The sequence below is a fragment of the Monodon monoceros genome, unplaced genomic scaffold (genome assembly GCF_005190385.1).
Source record: "Monodon monoceros isolate NGI ecotype Baffin Bay Population unplaced genomic scaffold, NGI_Narwhal_1 Super_Scaffold_22, whole genome shotgun sequence".
Taxonomy (NCBI): Eukaryota; Metazoa; Chordata; class Mammalia; order Artiodactyla; family Monodontidae; genus Monodon; species Monodon monoceros.
This window is the reverse complement of record NW_021703779.1, coordinates 8,718,093-8,732,198: the sequence shown is the minus strand read 5'-3', so window position 1 is coordinate 8,732,198 and position 14,106 is coordinate 8,718,093. Positions and strand designations below refer to the sequence as shown.

At 43.1% G+C, this 14,106-nt stretch overlaps 1 protein-coding gene across 3 annotated transcripts in view; it reads right to left on the bottom strand.

Annotated features, from left to right (window-relative positions):
• The window catches only part of PRKX (protein kinase X-linked), a 210,673-nt gene that overhangs the window by 18,695 nt on the left and 177,872 nt on the right, over positions 1 to 14,106 (bottom strand). The window lies entirely within an intron of this gene.

The following is a 14,106-nucleotide window of genomic DNA, read 5'->3' as shown; positions in this document are numbered from 1 at the left end:
AGACTTGGACGGGGAGAGGCTGCTAAAGTCTCCCTCCAGGGCAGAGTGCCAGATAGAACAATGGAAGGAATTTTCAGGAGGAAGAGAAAAGAACAGAAACAAAAAACTCAACCCAGGTGGCTTTTGTGTTTCAACATAAATGGAAAACAAATTTGGCCCTGATGACAGGCAACCCCCCAGTGAGGGGTCCCTTGGGGATCAGAAAGGACCAGACCCTTGTGTTCTTTTCTTGCAATCTGAGTTTTCTCTATCTGTACAAGTTTGGAGGGTTGCTCCAGCCCAGCTGGGATGAAGCCAACGTGAGGACACAGGAAAAAAGGGAACCCAGAGTCTGGGGAAGTCAAGACAGCTTGGCTCTGAAAAAGAGTATTTCTAGTTGTCTTTAAGACCACAAGTAACTGATAAGGTCAGACTTAGGGAAGAGACCATCATTAAGATTTCTAGCATTGAATCCTATAGAATCAAAGTAGGTGGTGTTTTTATTTTAAATTTTAACTTTTTAATTAGAGACAGACAAAAGTTAACATGCCTAAAATATTACAGATATAAGAACAAATGTGAACACATTTAAATGACATCTTGCTTTAGAAGGATTACACTGATTTCAGGTTTATTATGACTTAAACCAATATTTTCAATTTTAAATGGCAAGCTTTAAAAGGTTTCAACTGTATAATTAAAGCATTGAAAGTATACTCATATAGTGGTGAGGATAAAGAAGCAGGTTGGGGACTTCCCTGGTGGCACAGTGGTTAGGAATCTGCCTGCCAATGCAGGGGACACGCGTTCAAGCCCTGGTACGGGAAGATGCCACATGCCGCGGAGCAACTAAGCCCGTGTGCCGCAACTACTGAACCTGTGCTCTAGAGCCCGCGAGCCACAGCTTCTGAGCCCACGAGCCACAACTACTGAAGCCCGTGTGCCTAGAGCCCGTGCTCCACAACAAGAGAAGCCACTGCGGTGAGAAGCCCGCGCACCGCAACGAAGAACAGCCCCCGCTTGCCGCAACTAGAGAAAGCCCGCGCGCAGCAACGAAGACCCAACGCAGCCAAAAATAAAAACAAATTTTGAAAAAGTAGGTTGTATTAAATACTTTAAAATGCAATTAATTAAAATCACAGACTTTACTTTTCGAATCTAATCGCGATTTTATCCTATTATTTTCTTGCTTTAGCAGGTTTTTGGTTTAGATAAGTGAAATGATGAGTTGAATACCAATTACTATGCTCATATGTTCGTATAGAAACACAGAAAATGTTTGCAATAATAAGATGAATGCACATGATTATTTTAGTGGTTGCTTTACGGTAAAATACACTTTATAGTGTATTTTGTTCTGAAGTAGCTTTGTAAAGCGTGAATTCAGCTCACTATGGTGTGCCCACAATAGGCATGCAGTTGTATGAACTTCCATCTCTGCCCTTCACTGATGTTTCTCAGATATTTCCCAAGTTCTTGGACCTCCACTGAGGGTGTGTGTGTGTGATGAAAGAATTCATCTTATCAATAAAACTGGAAGAAAAAGAAAGCAAAAGAAAGCATTCCATCCTTCCACCATGTATATCAAATCATCCCAGTATACACTTTCAATATCTTACAATTTATTTGTCAATTATACCTCGAGAAAGCTGGGGGAAAATGAATCTTTTCCACCCTAGGCCAAGGTTTAAATATTATTTTTTTAAAGTTTTACATGAGATGCTTAATTAGAAAAAAATGGCAATCCATATCTAAAACACTGAGGTGTAAACTTTGTAAAGGCAGTGAGAATTTCTGGGAGATCTGAGGGTGCTATAAGGTCAAAAAACTCACCCCGGGTGCCTACCTATTTTTGTCCACATTCTCCTACCCGCATGGGCAAAAATGCAACAGCAACTCCAGGTGGGCATCTGACATGACCCAAGCTGGGGTTTACTAAGTGCTTCACAGCAAGTATAGATAATTCTCATCGCCCTTGACAAGGTGGGTCTTAGTTCCCATTTTGCAACTGATAAAACTTACCCACAAAAGAGACAAGGAGTGTCCTGTAGGAGCAGGTCAGGGTTTCAAACCCAACTCAGATGGATTTAAATCTCAAGTTGCCATTTTCCTATGAGACATGCCCCTCTCAGCAGAAGGCATGACCGTGTTCTCCTAGAGCATGGAAATACAGCTCCAATCTCCCAGACCCATGCCGGAGTAGGTGTTTTTGACGTTTTGCCTTTTGCCTTAAAGATACACGTGCAAACTATGTCCGCCTACCATTTATCTGTTTGGTGAACTAGTTATTGATGTGAAATGAGACATGTAGCCAAGTCCCTCCAACTGGGAGACAAGAGATGCTTATCGAGCTTTCAATGGACAGTAACCACGGGAGATGTATCCCTGAGCGAGGAGGGTGAGTTCTCCCCCCTGACTTTTCTCTCCTTCCCTCCCTTTACTAGGACTGACAGAGACTCAAGGACACTCTCTTGGAAGTGCAAAGAATAAAACATGTGAGCATGTTTTTGGTTTCCTTTGGCATCTGTCAAATAATTCTTCTACGCCCCCGTAATGATATTAAGAGGGAAGGGTTGCATTCTTTGATGGAGACAAAAATAAAAAGTGTTTATTTCAGTGTGCCTGTACAAACCTAAATTCCCCACGCAGATGGGCAGCTTTGCGGAGGGAAAAATACGTGCCATACCCTGATCTCCTGTTATGGACTGCATTGTGTTCCCCCTAAATTCATACGGTGAAGTCCAAACTCCTAGGACCTCAGAATGTGGCTGAATTTGGAAGTGGGGTCTTTAAGGAGGTGATGAAGGGAAAATGAGGTCACTAGGGTGGGTCCTGATCCCACAGGACTGGTGTCCTTATAAGGAGAGATCAGGACCCAGACGCACACAGAGGGATGACCCTGTGAGGACACAGGGAGGAGACGGCCATCTACACGCCCAGGAGAGAGGCCTCGGGAAGGACCAGCCCTGCCCACGCCTGGATCTCAGATTCCAGCCTCCAGGACTGGGGGAAATAAATGTCTAATGTTTAAGCCACCCCATCTGTAGTATTTACCCTAGCAAATTAGTACCTTTGCCTTATCAAGAGTGATCTAGATACATCCTGCTCCTGAGTCCATCAACCCTGCCCGCACATGCGTCTAATCGATGGGACTGTTAACGATTTCCGGGATCAATATTTCACCCTCAGGCCAGGCATCCTTGGCCAACCCCACCCCGGGGCTCTCAACTCTGGGTAGAAACAGACCATGATGGTCCCAAGGAGTTCACATTCTCCAAGGTTCTCTGGGTCCAAAGTTTTCTGTCCTCTCCCCATTTTCCACTCAGCTTTCTCATTTAAATTCCCAACATACAAACGAGCTTATCTACAAAACTGAAATAGAGTTACAAATGTAGAAAATAAACTTATGGTTACCGGGGGTAAGGGCGGGGGAGGGATACATTGGGATTGACACACACACACACTACTATATATAAAATAGATAACCAACAAGGACCTACTGTACAGCAAGGGAACTCCACTCAGTACTCTGTAATGGCCTATACGGGAAAAAATCTGAAAAAGAGTGGATAGATGTATTTGTATAACAGATTCACTTGCTGTACGTCTGAAACTAATACAACAATGCAAATCAATTAAACCCTAATAAAATTTTTTTAAAAAGTAAAGGACCTAAAAACCAAAAAGTCCCAACGCATCTCCCACTTCCTGGCCCTGTCTGTGTCCCTGGGGAGATGGAATTACCCACATCCAAAGAAAGCAGAGTGGGTGGGACTTCCTGACATCACCGTCAAGTGCACTTTCACCCCGCCGCTATCCCATAATCATCGCACGTCTGCGAAAGCCGTGAGTACGCTTTGAATGAAGTCTGTGTAAAAATGTACTACTAATGATCAAGATGTAAGATGAAGTGATAAAGCTGTAAGTGGTGGAGAGAATCAGAAGAGGAATGTCTCCTCTCCCTGGGGAAAAAATGTGTGTGTGTGTGTGTGCGTGCACGCGTGTGTGTTTGCAGACTTTCTAGCAAGGACTGCATGGCTTGGCCAGGGCTCTGACTGAGCATCATGTGTTCAGGGTTCAGCCATGTTGTACCCTGTGTCACTGCTTCACTCCTTTTCAGGGCTGAGTTATACTGTGTGGATAGACCACCTTTTTTATCCATTCATCTGTCGATGGACACTTGGGTTGCTTTTGCCTTTTGGCTCTTGTGAACAGTGCCGCTATGAACATGAGTATTTGAGTCCCTGTTATCAATTCTTTGGGGTATATGTACCCAGAATTGGCTGGGTCGTATGGTAATTCTGTTTCACTTTTTTGAGGAACTGCCAGACTGTTCTCCATAGTGGTTGCACCATTTTACATCCCCACCAGCAACGCACAAGGCTGCAATTTCTCCACATTATTGACAGCTCTTATTTTCCACTTTTGTGTTTTGTTTTGTGTGAAGTGGTATCTCATTGTGGATTTTATCTGCCTTTCTCTAATGACTATGGCTGTTGAGCATCTTATCATGTGCTCATTGGCCCATCTTCTTTGGAGAAACATCTATTCACGTCCTTGGCCCATGTTTAAAATTGTGTTGTTTGTGTTTTGTTGTTGTTGCCTTGGAGGAGTTCGTATTCTGGATACGAATCCCTTATTAGATACATGATTTGCAAATATTTTCTCCCACTCTGGGGGTTGTCTTTTCACTCCCTTGAGAGTATCTTTTCTTTTTTTTTAACATCTTTATTGGAGTATAACTGCTTTACAATGGTGTGTTAGTTTCTGCTCTATAACAAAGTGAATCAGCTATACGTATACATACGTCCCCATATCCCCTCCCTCTTGCGTCTCCCTCCCTCCCACCCTCCCTATCCCCCCCGTCTAGGTGGTCACAAGGCACCGAGCTGCTCTCCCTGTGCTATGCGGCTGCTTCCCACTAGCTAGCTATTTTACATTTGGTAGTGTATCTAGGTCCATGCCACTTGAAGGTCTCTTTCGATGCACAGAAGTTTTTAGTTTAGGTGAAGTCCCATTTAATTATTTACTTATTTCTTCTGTTGCCTGTGCTTTTGGTGTGAGCCAGAAAATTATCGTAACTTTTTGGAAACGCTTTTTTTCCAAGACAAGCTGATGTGCGTCCAGAGTGGAAAAAGTGAGATCTAGCTGGACGTCTCTCTCCCCAGGAATTCCTGGGTGCGACCAGCTGTCCAGACGTCTGAGTTGAGGGGCACCTTTGTCCCTTCTTTACCTCTGCTGCCTGTCACAGCCCAGAAGATGGCAGATTCCCCAGGAGGCGGCAAGGGAAGCCGGCTTTGGCTACTGCGCAAATGGTCACTGTGGGCTCTTCCTTTACCATCAGGAAGTGACTTGACAGGAGATGGTTTAACGACAGCCCCACTGCAGTTACCATCGGCCAAGCATGCCAAATGCTCCAGGGGTCACTTTGGGAAAGTTCCCTGAGTGGTTTGTTTTTTTTTTTCTCCAGAGGGATGAGTAAGTCTGGACTGCTGACGAGACCCTCTTTGTGGCCCCAAGAGGTTATCTTAAGAAAGGATGCATTCGCAAAAACAACATTCTCCAACAGGCTACATCTTCTCCCCTGGAGAAGCTGCGACATTTGGAGATTTTACAAGGGCAATGCAAACGCCCCGGGGGAGGGCTTTTGGAAAGGAAGGTGATAGATAAAGCCGAAAAAGGGGCTAAGGTCTCCTCCCCACTTTCTGCAGACGCCACTCAGCCTTCGCCTGCCTTTTCCAGGACCCATTACATCACCTCCCCTGGAAGGGCTAAGGCGCAGCTGTCTGCCCAGAGAGAGGTACGGAGCTGAGCACAAACCTCCTCCAAGATGATAAATCTTGGCGCTTGCTGTGTCTAATACCTGAGCTGTCTGCCTCTACCATCCGCCCCGGGCAAGGGCGCATTCCTGTCTTGTGATTTTTAGGGATCGTTTTTCTGTTCCCGCATCCTCTGTAGCTCTCACTGACTAGGTGCTACGCTCACAATAATTGTCACCATGATGCGTTTTTTTCTTCTCTTTCTTCTGCTCCTGTAGACCTGACTTGCATTACCCCAAAATCTATCTCTGCAAGGAGAGCATGATTCAAAGTTATACTATCCATGGGACAAAGCTATCCACGTATCTCCTGGCTCTGAGTTTAACCATATGTAAAATTTGGAAGTGCCTAGTATGTGTTTCTTATCTTTCTCAGAGGTCACCATGAGCTGGATGATGGATAGAAGTGATGAATTTGGGCTTCAGGACGCTTCTGTGTGTGTGTGTGTGTGTGTGTGTGTGTGTGTGTGTGTGTGTGTTTATGAGACAGTGTACACTTTAGACTAGATTAACCAGGGTGCACATGGAGATATCCAACGGAATCTTAATGTCCTGCAGGGAAATCCATTACCAACACCCATCCGTAATATTTATACATGAACACATTACTGTGGGTGTGTTTGTTACATGAAGTTTGAGATACGGTCTCTAGGCATTGAAGTAAGTTCTCATTTATCTGTCAGACATTTCTTTGGGTAAACATTTTTTTTTCCTGTTGGAAATATGTTTGAAGGTGTGGTGGAACTCAGGATTTATCTTAACATAAACCTCTCAAACTGTCCTGGGAGATGGATTCAAAAGTCTCTGTTCCCAACCTAATAACAAATGCCATTGAGATGTACAGTTCACTCCACAAACGAGGGACATTTTAATGAGCTTGTTCTTTTCCTTGTTATTTGGAACGGCATTTAGGAAGTGAGACAGAATGCAGGAAAAAATGGAGATGGGAAGGAGAAGGCTGCTTTTGATGATACACACAGACAGGTAAATACACCCGCCCATGCGTACATACATGCATACATAAAGTCATGCAGAAACGCATGCGTACACATACACCCAAACGCATGTACAAACACAGATGCGTACATGCAAACCTAAACACATGCCTGCATACGAACACATAAGCACACAAATACATGTGCATACACAAACACACAGATAGACTCATGCAGAAACATACACATTCAGACACCCAGACACACAAAGGTTAAAGACGATAACCCAGGCCAGAGCCACATGTGGGATGTGGCTGAGACAGGGGAGGGTTCTCGTGGCTGGCCTTTCGGCCCTGACCAGGACATCCAGGAGGCAGGCAGACTGCAGGATGCAGCCCCCAGTGCTAGCCACGTGCAGGTGGACGAGGCTGGCCTCGGCTCCAACAGGAGCTCAGAGCAGCCACTCCTCAACCAAACCCCAGCCCCAGATTCAAGGCTTCATCCTGTGGTCGGAAGGACAGCTCTATGCACCTAATCTCTTGGCCACACATCAGCTTGGAGAACTCTTGGAGATGGATAAAGGACCACCATGCATGTATTCAAAAGGCACCCAGGAGCCCCTGAAGAGAATCACCTGTTTACCCTAAATTTACACCTACCATCCTCCCAGCTTGGCAGGAGGCTGGCAAGCCCATCAGAGTAGCTGACAGATAAAAACACAGCACAAGTGGTGCTGAGTATGTCTAAAAGGGAGTCTGGTAATCTGGGCATCTGACCCCATCATAACTGAGCTCCTACTGCGGTCCTGGAAAGAACACTAGTGTCCACTACTTATTGGTGACCGATGGTTACCATGGATACCTCTGTCCAGCACATGTGCAAACTCAACTTTTATCCCACAGTCAGGCACATACACCACTGTGAACATTCATGTTAAAACCCAATCAAATGGGCACCAATTGTTTTGGATCTTAGTTCCCCGACCAGGGATAGAACCCATGCCCCCTGCAGTGGAAGCGTAGAGTCTTAACCACGGAAGTCCCAGAAACAATTTTTAAAATTTGAACTCCTACTGGGTTCAAACTGCTACACTGACCCACATGCCATGCCTGGAAAGACACTAACAGCTGAAAAGAAAATAAAACCATGTACAGGACTGCCTTCTGCACTGAACCCACATACAAAAGAAACTGAAAATAAAATTTGCAAAAGAAATTTGAGGTGGGCGACCTGGTGTGGATGATTTTTCTTTTTTTTTACTTCTGACAAATACTTTACGAACTGTTTTGTTAGGCTAATGAAGGGGTGGGGGGGAATCTCACTTTCAACACACAGAATGTGTACCAAGGGGTATTTCCATCTACTATGGACTGAGTGTTTGAGTTCCTCTGAAATTCATAGGTTGAAGCCCTAACCCCCAGCACAGGTGTATTTGGAGAAAGGAAGCAATTAAGGTGAAATGAAGTCACGAGGGTGAGGCCCTGATCCGATAGGATTAGTGTCCTTAGAAGAAGAGATACCTTCACTCTCTCTCTTTCTCCACAATATGAAGACACAACAGGAAGGCAGCCATCTACAAACCGAGGAGAGAGTCCCCACCGGAAACCAACCACTCTGATCTCAGACTTCCAGCCTCTAAGACTGAGTAAATACATGTCTGCTGTTTAAGGGCCCCCCATATGTGGTACTACATTATGGCAGCCTGAGCTGAGTAACATACCATCTCTGGGTGTTTAGCGCTATAATTTTCTATCACTGGGGCAAATGGATTTTGTAGCCCACCATATGCTTGTGTTATAGGCCCCTCAAAAAACTGAGTGAGCATTGGCTGGACACGGAGGCTTTGCAAAGACCCTGATTGTCCCTGACTATGGTGTTTGGAGTGGGTTTCTGCCCCCGCCCTCAGGAGCAAGGGAAAGCACATATGGACACGTGTAGGCTGCGTTTTACATTCTTCAGCATTTGTTTTTGCCCAGATGACCCGTGAATTTGTTTCTCACTGGTTTCCTCTGGGTGGGTGCTGGGGTGGGTAACATTCTCTAATTAATTACACCTGCCTGGACCCTGGCAGCCCTTGACTTGCTGCTCTCACGGGTGGGAGGGCTGTGCTTTCTTCATGGTGGTGGGTGGTTCTCTAATAAAATGCTCCTTGAATTGACATTGACAGATTAATGATGCAGGAGGACGGAGTCATAGACAGAGGGGTTGGGGGACACTTGGGTGCTGCCATTTTGTGGTGGACTTTTAGTTCTGCACGAAAGTAACCCTACATATAATGTACCTCCTAGGACTCTGCATGACCCTTTGTGCTCTCACGTCTCGAGTTTTAATAAGCATGGTTTGAATATAAGTGCGAGCATGGTTCCAAAGTAATTAACACAACAGCACGGTGGAGACCTAGAAAATCTCTATCTATCCATCTATCCATCATCTATTTACTTATCTCTATCATCTTTCTATTATCTGTTTAGCTATCCCTATCATGTCTCTATAAACTATCTATCTCTACCTATTTCTCTATTTCCCTATCATGTCTCTATAAACTATCTATCTCTACCTATTTCTCTATTTCATCTATCATTATCTGTATCTATCATCTATTTATCTATTATCTATCTCTATCATCTTTTTATCATCTATCATCTTTCTATCTACCTATCATTTATCTATCATACATCCCTCCATCTATTACCTAAGTATCTATCTATCCTCTATCTATCTACCTATCTATCCTCTATCTCTCTATATAATCTATCTATACATCCATCCATCCATCCATCTTTTCATCCATTTGTCTATCTGTCCATCCATCCATATCTATGCATCTATATATCTATCCATACATCATCTCTCTCTCTCCACCCATTCATCCACCCATCTCTTCATCTACCTATTCATCCATCTATCCATCCATATCTATCATCTATCTAGTTATCATCCCTATCATCTTCTATTTATCTATCCCTGTCATGTATCTATAAACAATCTATCTATACCTATCTCTCTATTTCAGCTATCATCTATCTATCATCTACTTGTTTATCTATCATCTATCTCTATCATCTTTTCATCATCTGTCATCAATCATTTATCATTTACTTATCTATCATCTATCCATCTAGCTGTCATCTATCAGTCACACATCTATTCACACCTACTATGGAAACTGCTTCAGTGTGTGGTCAGTTAGAGCTTCCACATGCACAGATTTCATTTTGGTTAAGCACTCTGAAGTGTGAGTTATGGACGATTTCAAAGAATGGTGGGGGTCAACCCTAAAGCATCTCCCAGGTGTACGGGAAGAGGGCTGGACACTCCAGCCCACAGCGCTACTTTTCTGAAGGGGGACACTAAATGGCTATGCCCCCCAGGATGTGTCCTACGAGCTTTCTGAAAGTGCAGTAACTGACGTTCAAGGTAATGCCCCCTTGAACCCTCCGGTCATTGGTATGCATCAAGCTGATTATGACCCAACATATCTGAGGAGCAGATGCCTCCCTGAATCTCCAACTGTTTTCTCTGTTACATCGGCTCTGTCCCTGACACACCCCTGGAGTACCATTCAGGACTGAGTGCCAGGAAAAGGATGACCTTCTCTGTGCGTGCAGGAGAGGACTGCTTCCCATGCCGGATGCAGCAAGTCTGTGATTTACCTTCAAGCTACCACCAACTTTAGAACAAACAACTATATTTAAACCAACACATGGAGGGGAAAAAAAGTACATGTTAAAATATACATCTAACGGTTACAGAGAAACAATGCCTGAATTGTCATGACTTCCAGTTTATACCCACCAAATATAATTTCTCTAACAATCAGAGGAAGGAAACTCAGCTTCAGAATTTCCCCGGGACCAGAGGAGTGACTTTCAAATAAAAGTGCTTTAAACTCCTCCCACGGGGCTGAGTTAAAAGCCATGCCTTTTATTACTCTCTAGGAAAATCATGGGGCATGCTTCTGACTCAGGATACACAAAAGGACCTAGTTTGACGTTGATGAATCAACATCTGACTGCCCTCCTAACAGAAACATTTCCAGGGAAATCCATCTCCAATGTTCATTTTCTTTCCCCACCGGAAACTTTTCTTGGAAGTTCCTCATCTGATACTTGAAAATCTTTGCATTTACATTGAGCTATTGGGGTTGGTGTGGGGATCTTGGGCTCCCAATGCATAGGAGTCTCCAGGCTTTCATGAGAAAAACCTCTCTGCCAGACCTTAACTCTAGATCTACTCCCAATTTTGTCCCTATCATGTCATTTTGGGTAATTTGAGTAACCTCGGAATGTGAGATCATCACAGCAATTTACTTCCTACTTTCTCTCTGTCCAGTTGCATCCAAAGAGTTGTGATGCACTTGGCTGCAACTGGAATTCAAATCTTCCACCTCTAGAGTTTTCCCTTTACATTCATCAGATTCCCTATTCTCTTCCTTTCCCTGATGGCACTGATAACAGGTAAGGAGCTGTTCCTACTCAAAAATCATAATTTGTACAGTCTCCATGGGCAGAACCAACTGGGATATCTGGCCTACCACCTAACTTTTATGAGTCCTTGCAGGATTTTGCCTGCGAAAATAAAATGAATCACTATCTCACCTTAAAGCTATCTCCTTTCTCGAAGTAGGAAGTAGGAAGCGTCACACTCTCAATATGATTTAAGCATCCATGGAATCCTTCCCGATCCTACAGGTCACATTTCCATTTTTACTAAACTTCTGCCCACACTGACGTATATGCACTAGGTGGTCAAACCGTATTTGTGCAATAGATGTGTTGAATTCCAAGCCCTGTCTTCATCTGATGAAGAAATGCATTTCACAGTCACCCAAAGACCTGACATCATAACTGATAAGAGTTCTTGGTTTGATTATTATTTTTTTTGGCATCTTTTCTTTCAGCCCTCCAAGAAAATTACCTTTAAAGTATTTTCCTTGGACAGTTTCTCTCTCATTTTCTTCGTTGTCAATGACCAACATATTCTGTTCTCTTAAATATTCACAACTCCTTTCCCCTTTGGGGGTGGAGGGGTATAATCATAGCTACGTTCCCAGGTTCATTGTTTTTCCTGTTTCAGCATCCTTTTTGGTTAATGAACACAGCTTAGGAACACTTATAAGTTTGGTTCAACATTCCAATCTGTTTAAATAATCCTTTCTGACTTTTCTCAAGTAAGCAAGGGGTGGTTAAGTGTTTCCAGGCTTGTGGAGGCTCTCCCGGGCATATCCTAAGAGAAATATGGACTCTTCTTGGGCTTTTCCTGAAATCCAGCTCATGGTCTCTCCATGCAGACTGAGTCTGCTTATCTGAAAATCACATCAGACACACTCAAGCAGAATGGTTCGCTCCCTGAGCTGTTTCATCCTCACCTTTGACAAAAGGACAGGTGATTCAAGCCAAGGTGGCTTCTAACCAGCCACTGGCAAGATGCAATCTCTCTAGTCCATTATGGGACTCCCCCAGTTTTCTTGCCTTAAACCCTTGTAAATCAAGTGAATTTTTTCTTCCACCTTTTTTCTCCTCTGTTTCTTCTGTTCCGTAACCCTGCCCCTTCTTGGGGAAGCAATTTTTTTTTTCAGTTCTAATTAATTAGCCTTAGACATAATAATAAAGTTAAACCATATCCATTTTCTGCTAAGTTTAGTAAAACAAGGTTTCCTTCTTTTACTATTCTGCTAAATTGTCTCACAGTTACAAACATAATGTACAATTTAAAAAACAACTGGGGCTTCCCTGGTGGTGCAGTGGTTGAGGGTCCGCCTGCCGACGCAGGGGACACGGGTTCGTGCCCCGGTCCAGGAGGATCCCACATGCCGCAGAGCGGCTGTGCCCGTGAGCCATGGCCGCTGAGCCTGCGTATCCGGAGCCTGCGCTCCACAACGGGAGAGGCCACAACAGTGAGAGGCCCGCGTACCGCAAAAAAAACAAAAACAACTGTAGTTGAATAGGATATGAGAATGCTCAGAAGCTCCTTCTTTTGGCTAAAAACAAAAATATCTCTTATGTAAAATTCATGCTGTTAAATTAGGACCAATTTCATATTATTTTGGTTGATTCTAAATCAGTGGTCTTAAGTAAATTTTGAAAACTTATATCCCTTCTCAGAAATTTTTGTTGACCTCTAAAATTCCTCATCATGTCTCAATAGTTGTAAAATATACAGTTTACAGAAAATTGTGAACATTGACATGAAAATTTCATCAGTCTTTGAAATGGATCCATTTGGATTCCCACCATAATCCATATAAAAATACTTGAACAAGCTCATTTTAACAGGTCGGAAGTGCTTCATTTTTTTTTGTCTCTGAAATTCTATTTTCATATCACTTTTCTTGGGGAAGCAGTTTAATGATTTACATTTCCCTGTAAGAAAAATCTACTCCAATTAGCATTTTTTTCTTCTTCCTGTTTTATTGAGATATAACTGACACACAGCACTGTATAAGTGTAAGGTGTACAGCACAATGATTTCACTTACATACATCATGAAATAATTATCACAAGTTTAGTGAACACCCATCATCTCATATAGATACGAAATTAAAGATATAGAAAAAAATTCTGTTTTGTGATGAGAAGTCTTAGGATCAACCATCTTTACACCTTTCATACAGAAGACCCAGCAGGTGTTTATTCTATTTTTCATGTTGTGCATCACGACCATAGTACTTATTTATCTTTTATAACTTATTTATCTTATAACTGTACCTTTTGACTGCCTCCATCCGATTTTTTTCTACGGGTTTTTGAAGTATAATTGACTTATGACACTATGTTATTCCTGCTACACAACACAGTGATTCAATATTTCTAAACATTTCAAAATGGTCACCATGGTAAGTCTTGTTACGATGTCACCATACGAAGTTATTACATAGTCATTGACTATATTCGCCACACTGCACTTTTCACACTCTTGACTCGTTTATTTTGTAACTGAAATGTCTTTCAGGCACAGGGTTTTGCACGCATTTGCCCTTGGTTAAATATTGAGGCAACATCACATTCATGACCATAAACTACAGACCATCCTAATTTTGTTGGCTATTTGAGAGTGCAGTGTATTACTGTAGGAGCACTAACGCATTTTAACAAGTCCTGATGTGAACATGAGCACACTGCCAGGATTATTCTAGTATGTACGAGCCAATATGTTTATATATATACACCTTCTAACACATATCATATTAAACCCACGCATACAGTTTAGGACAAAACCAAGAAAGGACCCTGTGTTTCCTGTATCGTATAACACTGTGGCATCTGGTAAGAGTTTCAGCCAAGCCAGGTCACATCCCTGACCACATCTGTTATTTAAATAAGACTTCCCTTCTCTCCACTGCTCTGAGAGGTAAAGCAGCTAATTCCACTTTGA